This window comes from Myotis brandtii, unplaced genomic scaffold, assembly GCF_000412655.1.
Source record: "Myotis brandtii unplaced genomic scaffold, ASM41265v1 scaffold1697, whole genome shotgun sequence".
In the NCBI taxonomy this organism is placed as follows: Eukaryota; Metazoa; Chordata; class Mammalia; order Chiroptera; family Vespertilionidae; genus Myotis; species Myotis brandtii.
The window spans coordinates 233711-249952 of record NW_005356244.1 but is presented as its reverse complement, the minus strand read 5'-3'; the positions used below and the strand labels follow the sequence as shown (position 1 = coordinate 249952).

At 45.2% G+C, this 16242-nt stretch overlaps 1 long non-coding RNA gene across 1 annotated transcript in view; it reads left to right on the top strand.

Annotated features, from left to right (window-relative positions):
* The window catches only part of LOC106725516, a 1538-nt gene extending 923 nt beyond the window's left edge, over window positions 1–615 (top strand). The window contains exon 3 of the long non-coding RNA XR_001361398.1: window positions 168–615. This is a non-coding gene — a long non-coding RNA (uncharacterized LOC106725516). The remainder of the gene's footprint in view (window positions 1–167) is intronic.
* The last annotated feature ends 15627 nt before the right edge of the window (window positions 616–16242 follow it).

Here is a 16242-nt window from a genome sequence, read left to right as displayed (position 1 = left end):
AGAAACAGCGCGGCTGCTGGAGCTGAGACCGCAGGAGTGAAAGCGGCTACCCGCCGAGGTGTGAGCGGCAGCTGGCAGCAGCGCCTGCTCTGCGATGCGGACCCCTCACCCAGGACGGCCCTAAGCAGAGGACGGGACCCTAAACGCCACCCCCCGTTTTCTTCCAGATAAACCTTCTCAGTGTGAAGGTGTTCCAGAGACGGGGAACCTTTCCTTTACAGACCGCAATTTTCCTCTTTTCTCTGGGTCCCACATGGAATGTCTGTGGGTGCAGGTCCTCCTCTACTGGAAAGCTGATTTTGGGGTCAGTAGGTGGGACTCGCAGAAACAGCCAATTTAAGGCACAATAATGACATAAAAATCAATTATAATGTTACATTGTGCAGATTTTTTTTTAAAAAAAAACACGTTAAAAAGCGCTTTTACTTGTATTAAGTCGTTAATGAAACGTCAGGATTTTCACAAACCAGGCAGGATAGGCAGCCTATCCGTTGAAGGACCAGAACTTCAGACAGGGTCCATGACTTGCTTTTCATGACGCTTGGTAGTTGGTGGCAAATTCAAAGTTTTGCCCCAGTATGTTGGCTGCACTGTACCTCCAACGCTTCTCTTCACTGTGGCTGAACTTTGAAATCCCCGCCCCTCACACCCTCTCCGGGCCACACCCAGACTCTGCGCCCGCGGGAGGTGGTGCGAGGCTGGAAAGCACTGTCCTGGCGCCCACTGCAAACCCCTACCGGTCTGAATGCCCCGCCCCGACCCCCACTCCTCCCTGCCCAGCTCTTCAACTTAATCTCAATGCTAGTCCTGCACAATAAATATTTGATTGTTTGTAGGCAAAAGAAAGCTCCTTCCTTTATCAAAGGACTCCTTTAGATCCTTTTATGTTTTCATTTAAAATTTTTTTGAATTGATTTTTTTTAAAGAGGAAAGGAGACGGAGAAAGAGAGAAACATGGGTGTGAGAGCAGAACATCCATTCGCTGCCTTCTGCATGCTTCTGCGTGGACCCTGACTAGGAATCAACAGGCAACCTTTTGGGGGAGGGGAGGATGCCCAATCAACTGAGCAAGCCACACCGGCCAGGGCCCTTTAGATCATTTTTAAAGGAAGCAGATAATTGAGAGAACAAGGAAATGCTATTTGATGACTATCAAATTAGGTAAAAAAGTTTTCAGAGATTTGATAAGATCAACTGTCTCTTCCTGTCGCTGGTGGGAATGTGGGTTTGGAATTCTCCCTGAGGAGCACTTTGTATTCAGCAGGAACTTTAGAACAATATTTCCACCTATAGAAACGTATCCTAAGGAAATTGAATTTATGCCACAAAGGTATTCATGGAAGCATTACTTATAATAGTGAAATTTCTGAACAGCCCTAAATGTTCCCTGTCAGTGGAGTAGCTGAGAAGATTTTGGTACATCTATGTGGAATTCCATGTGGCGATTGAAAGGATGTTTGTGAAGAGGAATTTTTAATAACAGGGAGAAAGATCGTGAAACAGATGCAAAAAGCAGAAGTTAAAACTGTGCATATAGTGTGATCTGTTATGTTAAAATGTGTGTGAGGAAAAGATTGGGAGGAAAACCAAAGTGTTTATGGGAGTTTTCGCTGGGTGCAGAATTATATTTGTTTTTTAATTTCTTCCTTGCATTTTTCTGTGCTTTCCAAATTTCCTATAGTAGACATAAAACATTTTCATGTTGAGAAAATGCCAATAAATAAGGTAAAAGGAAAATAGAATGCCTCCTTTTGCATACCTTTCTGCTTTCTAAAGTATTCACTAGATAATGAGGACATTTTCCACAACAGTTCTCTTTCCAAGGAATGGTCTTCCTTTATTTTCCCCTGGGCCAATCCTACCAAAACTTCTTTCTCAAATACTCCATGATGTTCTTGAAAACAAAACAAAACTCATACACTTACTGAGCGTTTGTAATGTGTAGCCAACATCATCCTCAACCATGCAACAAGGCATGTAGCACCTCTACCTCCTGGGCTAAGAAACGGAGGTGCAGAGGTGATTAGGAACTCGGCTGTGATCACACAGTGAGGACCTGCACCCAGTCTACCTGCTTTCTCTGACTGCTGCGATTCACCCTCTGAAAGCTCCCTCCTCTGACAGGTCACTTGGCATTTACTCACATGCTACTTGGAGTGGCATCTCTGGTGATGTTATTATTATTATTATTTTTTTAATGAGTGTAGCCCTGGCTGGTGTGGCTCAATTAGTTGAGTGTCCTCCCATGCACCAGGAGGTTGTGGGTTGAATTCCCCAGTCAGGGCACATGCCCCAGTTGTAGGCTAGATCCCCAGTAGGGGGCGTACAGGAGGCAGCAAATTGATGTATCTCTCTGACATTGATGTTTCTCTCTCTCCCTCCCTCTCACTTCCTCTCTTTCTAAAATCAATAAATACATATAAAATTTTTTTTAAATGAATGTATGTCTTTTCTTCTCCTCCCCAAATATTGTAGGTTCCTTAAAGTGAATGCTCAGATATCCAATATGCAGCTAGCCTGCTGATGAACAAATATCAGGCTCTCTAATCCTTTACTGAACCTTAATTTAATGAATTAATGACTTTCCTGTGTGGCTTTGGCAACAGGGCCCATAGGTTAGGGGCTGTCAGGCTTTGGCAGGGTCCCCAAGTTCTCACGCTGGCCTTAGCCCAGGGAATAACTAGCTTTGGCCATAGTTTGGAAGGGATGCTTCCAAATCCAGTGACACAGTGGCAAGCAATCTGCCACCTCCTGTTGCTCGCTCTGCAGCTGGTTGATTTGTGTGTGAATGTGCATGTGTATGACAGAAAGCTGTATTCTGTCCCCAAATAGGCTCAAAGCCAGTCGAGGAGAAAGCTTAGGGACAGACTTCCTCCTGATGGTAGATGGCAGAAGGCAGTGGCATTAAAGCCCTTCTGAACGTACCAAGTCTCTCTGTCCCTCCTCTGTCTCTTAAAAGGAAAATATCTATTTTGTTTGTTTGTTTCTGAAAGGGGAAAAAACTTCCTTAATGGCAGTAGGGGATACTCAAAGAGTCAAAATTAATGTATTCCCAAGTGATAAAAAAAGGAGCTATTTCCCAACGTCGTATAATTCTAGCAAAAGGCTACAAATCTCAGAGAGACAATGCTATCGAATGTCAACTATTTCTAAGCTGGTATTAGGTGGGAGAAATGGTGCCCCTCCCCACTGTACCTGGCTCACTCCTCCTCCCTCAATTCCTTCTGTCTCCAACACCAACAAGTAAAAATGACTGGAAAATAAACCAAAGCTTTCCGTTTTGCAGCTATAAGACCAATTTTGAAAAATAATTACTGTTTTTCTGGGTACCTAAATCTGCCATATCCTGAATTTCACAAAGATCTGACTTTACTAAAATGAGATTATTAAAATTTCTTATACAGAGAGAAAGGCTAGGCTGGTAAACACACACAGCCTATTTAGAGTTACCTTGGTAAGACATTTTAACAAGTCGGTCACTTAATTAACCATGCAATTATCGTTACTTGACTAATTCCCCTGCCAGGAGGATGCATTTCTCCCAGCGTTCTCTGTGCCCGTGTGGTTAGCATGGTGTTGGCTTTGCGGGTGTGACTTTGCAGATCTGATGAACAACAATAAACAGACTCAATATTATTGCTTCAGAAATGATGGTGTCAAGCTGGGAAGAGGGCATGACTTTAGGAAATAATTGAGTGAGCAAACTGTGTTCTCCCTGGAAAAGGCTTGTCATTGTTTTCCTTAAACTAGTAATTTATTGGCGGTGACCTCAGGCAGCTATATAACAAGAGGAAGTGCCCAGAGCCCCGTGGACAGTATGCTTTCTAAAGAGAACTATGCATCCCATGGCAGCGTCAGAGTGTTCCCGGAAATGCAGTGATCTGATCATCCATGAGATTTTGCTGACATCATTCCACCAAGAGCTTTATATTAGCAGAAGGACAGAGTGGCAATTGTGTGTGTGTGTGTGTGTGTGTGTGTGTGTGTGTGTTTGTGTGTTTGTGTGTGTGTGTGTGGTAGGTAGGGACCCATCCATGCAGTGGTATTCTAGCATGAATAATTTTCTAATCCAAAGCCATGATATTGCCCTTTGAGCTACTTGTAGGTCTAAGGCACAAATGACAAACTCTAAAAACCTAAAGGTATTGTAAATGAACGAGGCGATAGGGAGTGGTGGGGACTGTTTAGAACTGGAGGGTGCACGCCCTTGTCTAAGGGAACAGTCACTACTCTTGATAGCCCTATGTGAGAATTTGGGCCTGATCTTCCAATTTTTAAAGAGAAGCTGAAAGTCCTGATTTTTTCATGAGAAATTTCTCAAATTTAAAGTGTTGATTCAAAACAAACCAGCAAGCAAACAAGCCAACAAACAAAACTCTATAAGCTTCCAGTTTACACTGGCCTAAGGTGTTGGCACTAGGAACCAAAAGATAGACTGGGGAGTTGGGTGACTTGGAAGGAAGGAAGGAACAGATACAGATATACACAAGGGCAGCAATGGAAATAGCCAGAACTGGCCTCAGAATACTTTGGGGTGGCCTCAGCACCAGAATTTGTTCATCACTCCAAGACTGAAATGAATCACTTTGGATTTCCTGAGTTGATCCTCTCTTGTGGCTCCCAACTGTACTCAGGCTAGTATTTGGGACCCTCAAGAGAATTAACTTCCCTGTGTCTCTATCTTCCCTCAACTCAGGCTCTCAGTCTTCTTGGCTACCTTGATGCATGAGTGCTGGGCTGTTATTTCTTTCAACTATTGTAGGACAACATTGTTGGGAGGAGGGACCTTCCTCCCTCATCTCTTTAAACAGGAAGACCCACAGTAGGAAGGAGGATCTCTAGCTGAACTGCGTGGCTGAGTGGACCAGATCATGGGGCTTCAGAGCCAGTTCATATAGGTTCTTGAGTGCTGACTGTACACATCTCTTCCAACTTCAGAATCTGGGGCAGCACACTGGTTGCTTAAAATGGACCACGGTGGGAATATTCTCACCAGGGGACCTGCAAATGCTATAAATCAGGGCTAATTTTTTTTTCTGAGAGCTGGTTTACTAGAACACAATTTACCAGTCTAGATCCCGGGCAAGTCTAGATCCTAAGTCTGTTTTGTGTTTTTGTGTGTGTGTGTGTGTTTTTTTTAAGCTGTAATACCCAGATAATAATAGCATTTTACTTTGTGGATTGTTGGAAAGATTAAATAGGATAGTGCATGAAGTCTTTAGTGCAGCATGGAACACATAGTATGTGCTCAGTAAACATTACCTATTATTAATTCAGGCTCATACATATCTCAGCTGCTGAAATGTCTTTCTTGTCAGTGGAAGGCTTAGATTAAACAGGCAAATGGCTTTCTCCACTGTTACCCACAAAAGTGAGGTGAAGGGAAATGGGGCTTTGAATAAAGTGTGAAATCTTCTGATTGTGGGGCAGAAGAAAGACATATGTGATTGGGGAAGGAAATAAAAGTAATAAAGCGTCTCATATGTGCCTTGAAAGCCCCCCCGTGTAGTTACAGAGACTCGGATTCAGGGTTGGAAGGGATCTTTGAACCCATTTGGTCTCTATTCCAAGGAGTGCCTTCTACAACCACACAGCAGGGTGGTCCCCTCCCTGAATACTCCCAGGGATGGGCAGACTGTTTCTCAGAAAAGGAGCCCATTCACTGCTGGGCAAACCTGATTACCAGACAGCCCTTTCCCTAGTCTCCCGCCTCCCCTATTTTCTATCTACTGGGTCTAGCTTAGCTACAGCTTAGCTGGATCAGATGCCAAGAGAGGAAGCCAATGACAGCAGCAGCCAAAACCATCCCCAAAAGCAAAACCTGCCCTTCCTGAGATGCTTATTTCTGCAGCCTCGGGGATGAGTCTACTGTGAGGCCTCTTTGTTCCATTTGCAAGTTTGACAGTGGAATCAGGCCAGGTTAGGATTTCTTTTCATAAAGAAAATTATCTCCAAACATGGATGATTTGGGGATTAAGTGACTCAAAAGATTTAGTGCTGGATTTTTTTTAAGGCCTCCCAAACCTTTCAGATGTACTCACTGTGGGGAAAAAATGTGGGAAAGCAGCAATAAAATGTGGACACAGGCAATTAAATTAACACAGGCGAGGCTAACTCTGTCTTTGCTTGGCATTACTTCAGGAGGAACCAGGTTAAAATGAATACTTAAAAAATTGTCTGGCCTGGGCAGTGTGAGTTGACCCATGAACCAAGAGGTCACCAGTTTGATTCCTGGTCAGGGCACATGCCCAGGTTGCAGGCTCCATCCCCAGTAGGGAGCATGCAGGAAGCAGCCAATCAATGATGTTTCCCTCTCATGGATGGTTCTATCTCTCTATCCCTCTCCCTTCCTCTCTCCCTAAAAATCAATAAAAACATTAAAAAATTGTCTAAAGATCCATGCCTACTAGTAAATGCGTCTTTCTTAGCAGGTGCTGGTGGCTGCCTGGAGAAAACATTGTTTTATCATCTAGCCTTCCCTCCAACTCCTTCCAGTTAAAAGCTCAGGGAATTTCCTGGAATCCCTGAAAATTGGGGGTGGCACTGTGTTGGAGTGTTTCCTTTTTAAAAGATATATTTGTATTGATTTTAGAAAGAGAGGAAGGGAGAGAGAGAAAGAGCGACATGAAAGAGAAACAGTGATCACAGTGATCGGCTGCGTCCGCTATGCACCCTGACCAGGGTATCGAACCCACAGGTTGGGTATGTGCCCTGACCTGGAAATGAACCAGCGACCTTTCAGTGCACGGGACAACACTCAACCAACTGAGCCACGGAGGTCGGGGCTGGAGTGGTTTCTTTTTAAACAAAGGAAACAAAACTGTTTTCAGAGTCGCTTAAAAATAACCAAGCGGAGTGTTCTTCCACAATATTATCCCTGTGGTCAGTGTATTGTGGCCTCACCCCCTGGGCTGTTTTCCTCGAGGCCACTTGCTGAGCACCACCTCTGCGCCCTGCTTGTCTTCGGGAGCCGAGGTAGGGCAGCCCGAGGGAGCCGGCATCAGTGTCCCCAGTCTGCCCCGTTGCCCCTTAAGGTTCAGAACTCGGCTCCTGTGTGGATGGTTTCTTGCTTTTCAGGGTAGAGAGAATGACCTCAGCAGAGAATGACTTTGAACAACTCGGAGCAACTTGAATGAATCCTTTCCACACCCAGGTCTCATTTGCACGTCTAGGTTGCCCAGAGCTTTATCTCTGCTGTTGAACGGGAGGGCATTCCAATCCCATTTTCAAGCTTCTCCCCAAACTGATTTAAACGAGGCCCCTCAAGACTGAATCGGATTCTTGTTCTCTGCCCAGTAAATTTTCACTGTGGGTTAGGGTTCTGGAGGCTGTTCTATTTTTTTGAGGGAGATTTTTTGCTGACTGCATTTATGCCACCCTATGAGGGGTGTGCTAAGGTTTTTGTCATAAATTGTCAATTAGCCAGGATAAGATAAGAACCACAGCTCCCTCCTTTAACCAAAGCCCTCACCATCCTCCAACTCCTCTCTCTCTCTCTCTCTCTCTCTCTCTCTCTCTCTCTCACACACACACACACACACACACACACACACACACACACTCACCCCTTGACCACCCACTCTGGGATCCCATGTTCTCAGTTATTTATGTCTCTCCTCCCTCTCTTCTATGTCATATGCCTGCCCTGTGCCTCCACGTCAGTTCTAGAAAGGGGACACTCACTCGGGCACTGCCATGAATTTTTATCCAGGCTTCTGTTTGAGTTCAGCTGCTGAGGGTCTCCAGCCTGGCTCCCTGGGACCTGGCAGACAAAGACCATCTCTAGCCTTCTGTGCTGAACATAAAAACATAATTGGTAGGTCCCAGGAGAAATCTCCAGCAATCTTCCTCAGAAGCGTGAATATAGCAAATCTTTCTTCGGCCCATTCTCCACCAGCCAAGGGGTGTTGTTGAACGTTACTTGCTGTAGTTTGTAATGGGAAAACTAGGTTGTTTTCCAAATATGAACAAAATACATGATCAGGTATAATGTTCAAACTGCTTTAGTTTCTCCTTGAAAAATCCGTGCTTTCCCCCACCTTGAACCAGAGAGAACCAAGTAGAATGCCCTGCTCTGCTGGCCTGCAGTCTCTGGCCCCACGCCTTTGTGTCCCTGTGAACAGACTGAGTTTCCTTGAATGAATTCAGCAGAAGAGTTGAGAATCGGAGCCTGTGAGGCATCCACAAGAATCAGGAATTGGCAAAAATAAGTCTGAGTCCTGTGCGTCCCCTCCCACGACTCCCCTGCGGTCACACTTTGTTATAAATATAAAGAACTCTCCTCTTTTCTCCTGTGAACAAGGCAGGTGGGTTTTCACTCACAAGCCCTCCCTTTTCTGTGTTGCTGGGGGCAGGTGTGTGTACACATGTATCTGTGTTACTTCACTGGCCGGAGGCTGTGTCATGTGTCCTGAGTCCCCTTCCAGAATGTCCGCAGGGGCTGAGGCAGCCACAGAATCCAGGTGTACCTGTGGTGATGGACACCCCTTTGGGAGGTGAAGATTGTGACGTGCGAGAAGTAATTCCACCCGGAGAACCGCATGTGCCAGGATACCGGCGTGTGGAGCGGCAGCGGGTCCCAGAGGGGATGGGTCTCCCTGAGTGTGACTTGGCGCTAAGGGAGAAATGGAAGTGCGTGAGTGGGCACGGAATGAGATGACAGCGTGACTCAGGGAGCTTTGCAGACTCTGAATCGCCAGACAATTATCAGGGAATTCTATTAACCATTTACCTTGCAGGGTTGATAGGAAGACCATACAAAGTAATCCTAAAGGCTGCTTTGTAAACTGAAATAACGTTCATTAAAAGTTAATTATTATAGAGATACGATGTTCTAGTTAAATCGAGATGAAGTGTAGGATGAAGGCAAATTTCTACCCATTGTAGTTTCATAAATCACAGGGACCAAGTTTCACCGGAAGCCCCCAGCCCTGCGGTGAGGGGTGGGAGATAATGAGACGCTGGAGTCTGCTACGGGGATCACATCAAGGTTGGCATGAAGGCCTCTCATGGTGCAAGTAAGTTTCCTTGGATCTTCTCCCTGCAAATCTGGAACACACACTCACACCGCCCAGCGTCTGTCCCACAGCATTTAATTTATTTTTTTTTCATTTCTCTTTGTGACCCATCTCTTCTTTTAGTGGATTCTCTTTCTGGTCTTTTTGGCCCCTTCTGAGTTCCTTCTCTTTTACTTCTGAGACCTCTTTCATTCCCTTTCTTCCTTCCTTCTTTCCACAAACGAATTTTTTAAAAAATGTTTTCCAAGCTGGTTTGGCTCAGTGGTTGAGCATCCACCTATGAACTAGGATGTATAGGAAGTCATGGTTCAATTCCAGGTTGAGGGCTTGATCCCCAGTTTGGGGTGTGCAGGAGGCAGCTGATCAGAGAGAGAGAGAGAGAGAGAGAGAGAGAGAGAAGCATCAATGATGAGAGAGAATCATCTATTGGCTGCCTCCTGCACCCCTCCTGTAGGGGTCCAGCCTGCAACCTGGGCATGTGCCCGGACCTGGAATCAAACCAGCGACCTTCTGGTTCATGGGTGGACACTCAATGACTGAGCCACACTGGCAGGGCTCCACAAACTATTTTGAGTGCCTATAATGTGCAGAGCCCTGCTAGGCACTGGGATAGGTGTAGATGAATAGCATACAGTCCTTGGTTTTAAGACACTTGAATCCATCATGGGAGATGATATAGGAACATAGGTAACTGTGATACAAGTTAGAGCAGGATGGACAGCGTAAGTGAGTAGAAACAAGGTCCATTAGAGAAGGGTGAGGCCTTTCACACAAGAGATGCATATGAAGAATAGGAAAGGTTTTGACTTGGAAAAAAATGCAAAGGAAGGAGGACATTCTGACGGAAATGAGGAAGCATGAATAAAAGGTTGGAACCAAGAACTGGGGTCAGCCAGTTCCATGGAGTATAGGTTGAGGTTCTGTCTGGAAAGGTGCACTGAAGCTAGAGCATAGGCAAGGCTAGGAGGTCTGGGCTTTATTCTCTAAAGTAACAGGAAACCGGGAAGATTTTGAGTTGGAGAATAATACGGTCAGAGCTATGCTTTAGAGCAGTGGTTCTCAACCTTCCTAATGCCGCGACCCTTTAATACAGTTCCTCATGTTGTGGTGACCCCAAACTATAAAATTATTTTTGTTGCTACTTCATAACTGTAATTTTGCTACTGTTATGAATCATAATGTAAATATCTGATATGCAGGATGTATTTAGGCGACCCCTGTGAAAGGGTTGTTCAATCCCCAAAGGGGTCTCGACCTACAGGTTGAGAACCGCTGCTTTAGAGTAATGAAGGTGTAAGTGGAGTGTAGAATGGGCTGGGAAGCGGAAGCTGAGGTGGAGAGAACAGACAGAAACCTATTTGGATATTTCATAAGGGTCTGGGCTAACTGGACAGTGGTGGGAACTGGAAGGAGGCTAATGGATAGCAGAGATCTTGGGGAACTAGCATCTGGTAACTCACTTATGTGGGGCTGAGGAAAGAGGAGGACGGGGGACTGGAATTCAGCTGGGTGTGATGAATAGAGAGAGGTCAGTGGGAGAGGCTATTTGAGAGGGGACATGATGCTTTTTAGAGAAAGTCTGAAGGCTTATCCTCTTATTTTTTAAAGTTTGGGTGTTGATTTCCCACCAACACCTGCGTTTGACTTGTGGGCTTTTGTGTATCAAATGCGTCAAATGATATCCTGTTACTGATATCACTGGGGTGACTTCATCTACTTGCACATCTTTAAAAGATAACCATCAGAGGTGGCAAACTTGGCAGGCAAAAGAAAAAGTAGATTCCAAGATCCTCCCCTTACACTTCTGAGGCCTCTGCTTGGGTATGATTTGGAGCTCATTCTCCAGGCTAGAATATTTAGGTTGGATCAAAGCAAATCAGTATGTGGCATTGAACACCAATTGGAGCTGGTTACTGTGCTAAGAGCTATAGGAGAAGAGGCAAAAGGAAAGAAGCGACTGTCTTCAGAAACTTCAATAAGAGCTCAAATCAACATCTATATGTAATAACAGTTCAGATACGATCACCTGTAATGTTTATGATCACAGATCAGATGGATTCTACAAAAAACAAGAAGTAATGATCTCGAACCCACAACTGAGATTGGCCTTTCCCAGACCTACAGAGTCAGAATCACCAGGGTTGGGACCCAAGTACTGAGGAAGAAGTCACTTCAAACCAATATACCCAGGAAGAGCTTTGCAGAAGGGATGGAATGTGAGCTGAGCCTTACAGGGAGGCCACAGTGCCTCTAGACCACTCACACTGTGGTTGGGATGTTCTATCCAAGACCCTGAAAGTTAAAATAATTTCTGGGTCCCTTACTGCAAACGTAATTCTTAGCAGAACATTGAAAATAACTTGCATTGTACCCTTGTGCTTTTATTTGTAAACTGACATTTTTGAGGAAATAAGTGCCCTTTGCTTCCAGACCATTACTCATTATCACCGCTGCTCTGTTGAGTGTCCAGTCTACCTTTGTGCATCCAACTTTGGTTCTCAGAGTGGCTCAAGGCTGGCCCGAGGGGTAATCTGCTATAGGAAGTTTATTTCAGGTCTATTTTCTCTTTCCTTCTTGGCCTCAGGTCACTTTTCTGGCCCTTTGGTTACTCAATGGTGACTCATTTCAAACACTGTCAGAGTTGCACAATTGGTTCTTGGGTGGATAGCTACTGTCCAGGAGCAAGTAAGGACAGGCGGGCCGGCCACTGGGCTTTGATCCGGACAGAGTGGCACATGCTGGTTTGCAACCTTGGGGTATTAGGTCCCAGGGAAGGTATTATAAAGGATCCACATATTCTCAAGTTCCAAATCTTCCTTCAGACTGAATAAATAATGCACTACAAGTTTTCAAATGTGGTTGCTGTTGTGATCAGTAAAATAACCACATTTATTGGAAAGTGTCTTGAAATCATAGTTAGTTTTGTGTGTGTTTGTGTTTAAGAATCTTCTTCATTAAAGACACCTACGACATGACCAGCTTTCATCTGGTGACTCATGAAACTTTGTGGTTGTTAAAAGCGATCTTGTCTAGCAGAGGAAAGGCAGCTCGGAGGGAGCATAGCTTTTTTCTAGTCCCCAGCACCTACCCCTGCTGGGCTGCCTGGGAGAGAGCTTGGGAAATGACAGCTGTAGAATGGGCCCGAAGGAAGGGGTCTCTGCACACGGTTACAGCTCACTGCTCGCAGGAGTGAGCTGCCAACCAAGAACCAACCAAATGAGAGGGCTGTTACTTGGGAGGCAGCTTCCCGGTCCTCTAAACCTACCTCCTACTCTGAGCAGGAATCCCTTATGGAATCTTCTGGAAGGTGAACATCTCGCTTGGCCTAGACCCCTCACACAAAGGAAGCTTACTTACTCCGAGGTTAAGTTTCAGATCCCTGAACCTCTACCTCCATCGTTTCTCACTTGGTAGAGCTGAGGTGGGGCCTTTGGCATTTGTATTTTTAAAAAACGCTCTACGTGACTCGGATTTCAGCCAGAGCTGAGACGGAAGACTGATATGAAAGGACAAAAATACTCCGTCACAACGCTTTTGTTTGTGAAGTGCTCACTAATGCATGAACAGTGAGGCTCCCATAGTCTTAATATTGACGCCCCTTTTCTTATTTCTCACACCCACCCTGGTAGATAGATCCCTATTTCAAAAAACGAATTAATTAGGGCCCAAGGAAGTGAAACCAATGTGCGGGCTGGGGAATGACAGTTGAACCCTAAAGTACAAATGAAACCAGGAAACTGGGTGTGACGAGTTCTTGAGGAGGGACAAACAGTTATGACCTCAAACCCATAGCTGAGATTGGCACATAAAACTGCACTGGCTCAGTGGTAGGAGACTGACAGATGCTGCTGAAATCAGGGGAGGGGAAGTGCTCTTTAAGAAGCTTCTGACACACCCAATTCCTCCTTCCACCAGTCTAGTCTACCTTTGGCAAAGAAGCAAAATCAGTCAGTATGAGAACTTGGGCTCTAAAGCTAAGAGATGGAGTTCTCTAACCTGGAGGCTTTGGGCAAGGTACTTGATGCTTTAGGGCTGCCTCAGTTTCCTCATCAAAATGGAGATAATGCAGAGAGGTGTGTCCCTCTTACTAGGAGTCCAGACATCAACATTATCTGTGGCACAGTTGCTGAGTCGGTCCTGGGCTGGGGAGGTCATGTTCTAGAAGCTGATAGAAATCCATGTCGAGGACTCAGGGGAAGGAGGGAGACAAAGGCATCAGAAGCTGGCATCATTCTTTATGTGAAGGAGTAGATGACCAGACAAGCCCGATGTTTGCATGCTCTCTCTTGCACCCCCTAGCAGGTGGATGCTTCCCTGAGTTCCCTGGAGGCTGGTGGTGAGCAGAAAGATGGCGGTCACCACTTCTTACGGCTGCTCCAGTGTGTGAGTGACAAAGAGCTGCTTCGAGTGCAGAAGCCCACCCCTCATGTTTCCTGCCTGGTCCCCCAGGAGTGAACGTCTCATTAGTAGACTCTCTTCTTTTAGTCACATGGATCCCAAAGATCACTGGGACTTGGGTTGTTTGAAATGCCACTGAGAAGTTCAAATCTGCTCCCAGATGGGCTTTGGGAGAGGGATGGCCAATCACAGGATGTATCGGCATCTACCTGGGGGCTTGCTGCCTTGCACACAATGACATCTTGGCCCAAGGGATTATACAGGTCTCTAAACCTGTAACCTCCAGGTGACCTTCCCTTGGGGAGTAGCAGAACCATCAAGAGCCTGTGCAGGGCTCTTACTTGAGAGACGTGGTCTACTTTTTACTCAGTCTGCTCTACGTTGGAGTTCAATGCCACCAGCGACAGTCCAGGACTGCCTAGCAGCTAGGCATCCACAGATACACCCCCTCTCTCCCGGAGTTTCCTTTAAGTTAGCATCATACAAATGGTATGAGCTGACATTGAAAGTCTGCTGTTGTTTTACATATGGCTGCCTACAAAGTAGTACCTTCTGTCTTGGATGTGAGGGAGGGGCATATTTTATACCCCCAACCCCATTATTCTATTTTTAAATCCTTACCCGAGGATATTTTTTCCTTGGGTCTTTAGAGAGAGAGAGTGGAAGAGAGGGAGGAGGGAGAGAGAGAGGGAGAAACATGGATGTGAGAGAGACACATTAACTGGTTGCCTCCTGTATGTGCCCCGACCAGGACCGAGGATGGAACCTGCACCCAAGGTATGTGCTCTTGACCAGGATTCAAACCTGTGACCCTTTAACCACTGAGCCAAACCGGTCAGTGGTTAGGAACGACACTCTAACCACTGAGCAACGGGCAAGGACCCACTGTTCTCCTTTAATCTTTGTTCCTCCTTCACACCACTTCCCAGACAACTACTTTTGCTCCTTGATTTTGATAACCTGTGGATGAACCATAAGATAGCAGAAACCATGTCCTCTCTGCTGTTGGTAATTATAGTTCTTCTCTGAACGCCTTTCTTTTTGTGAATGCCTACCAGGTGCCCCCAGGCGCAAGATGCTACCCCTTGTTTAGTAAAAGCATGCAGGTAAGAAGTGTCAGAACCAACAGCTCCCCCAGGAGAAGTTTCCTCGGCCACTGAGTCAGCGCATTACATGTTCACCCTGGCTCTCTAGCCATATGAGTCAGTGGTCCTTCCAGAATTCCCTTCAGCTCAGTGTTTCAAAGAAATCTGTGATTGAGATTGAGATTCTTTTTTTTTTCTTCTCTGCAGCTGGCTACTTTGCATTTTCCCAAGGTGAAACCCAGCCTGTCTTTTCAGGTTTTGAGAAAGAAAACACTTCAAAGGTGAGAAGGGGGGAAACCCAGCTACCAGAGGGAAGCCTGCAAGCTTTCTTTTCAAGTGCAGGAAAATGCTTTTCAAAATTAGATTCTAAATCTGAGCGGATTTCCCTAATTGTCAGTGCGTTTGAATGTCTTTTCATATATCTATTGGTTGTTGGTATGAATTCTTGGGAGAGGTATATTTTCAGGTCCTCTGCCCACTTTTTGATTGGATTGTTTGTTTGGTTTTGAGTTTTCCAAGTTCTTTATATATTTTGGAAAATAAACCTTTGCTGGAGCTACTGTTTGAAAATATCCTCTCCCATCTGGTTGGCTGCCTTTTGGTGTGTTGTCAATCATGGTGTAATATATACATCTTGTAACATAGAAACCCACACATGAAACCTATATGTTCATATTGACCAATGTCACCCCAATCAATTTAACAGATAAAATTTAAAAAATAAATAAAACTGAGCAGTGTGATTTGCTGTGTGCAGCTTTCTAGTGGCTTAGATTTTCTCTAATTCTCTTCTTTTTAAGGGCATTACATCTTTCTTCTGGTTGGCATCCTTTTCTTAGTATCTGTGACCGCCCATAGTCTAGTTTTATCTGACTTACCCAACAGCACCTTTCTGATCCTCTTCATCAAAGATGACTGTCCTATCCATGGGGGTCTCCTCATTGACCTCTCTTGGGGTGATTTTTCTATGGGGATGGGGTGTTATCCATCCATTCTGGGCCACCTTCTGCACTGTTATAAATCCTTCCCATCTTCAAGCTCATCTCTAATTCAACTTGTTGGCTAAGAGGTTCCTCATGGGCATTCAGCTCCTTCCTTCCCCAAACATTTACTGAGCATGGACTGCATTCCCGGCACTAGGCATGGGAATGCAGTAGTACATAAGGCTGGCCAGGAACCCAGAGAAGTGCACAGGCACTTCTAGTCCAAGCTGAACCAAACCCAGGAGGGCTTCCTGAAATAGGCAACCTCAAAACCAACATGAAATTAGTAAAATTAACCAGGTGAAGGGATTGAAGAGTGAGAGCATTTTCGTTAAATTGCACTTATGCTATATGCATCTTCTTGCACCCTGTTTTGCATTAGCTTGTAATTGTCTCTATGCCTAATGTGTACATGTTGTTAACTTTAAGATATTGTAACTTCTTTTTTTAAAAAAAATATTGTTATTTATTTCAGAGAAGAAGGGAAAGAGAGAGATAGAAACATCAATCATTGATTGGCTGCCCCTTGCACACCCCGTATTGGGCATCAAGTCCCCAACCCGGTTATGTGCCCTGACCGGGAATCCAACTGTGACCTCCTGATTCATAGGTCGATGTTCAACCACTGAGCCCCACCAGCCAGGTGTGATATTGTAACTTTTTTTTTTTAATACATTTTATTGACTTTTTACAGAGAGGAAGGGAGAGGGATAGAGAGTTAGAAACATCGATGAGAGAGAAACATCGATCAGCTGCCTC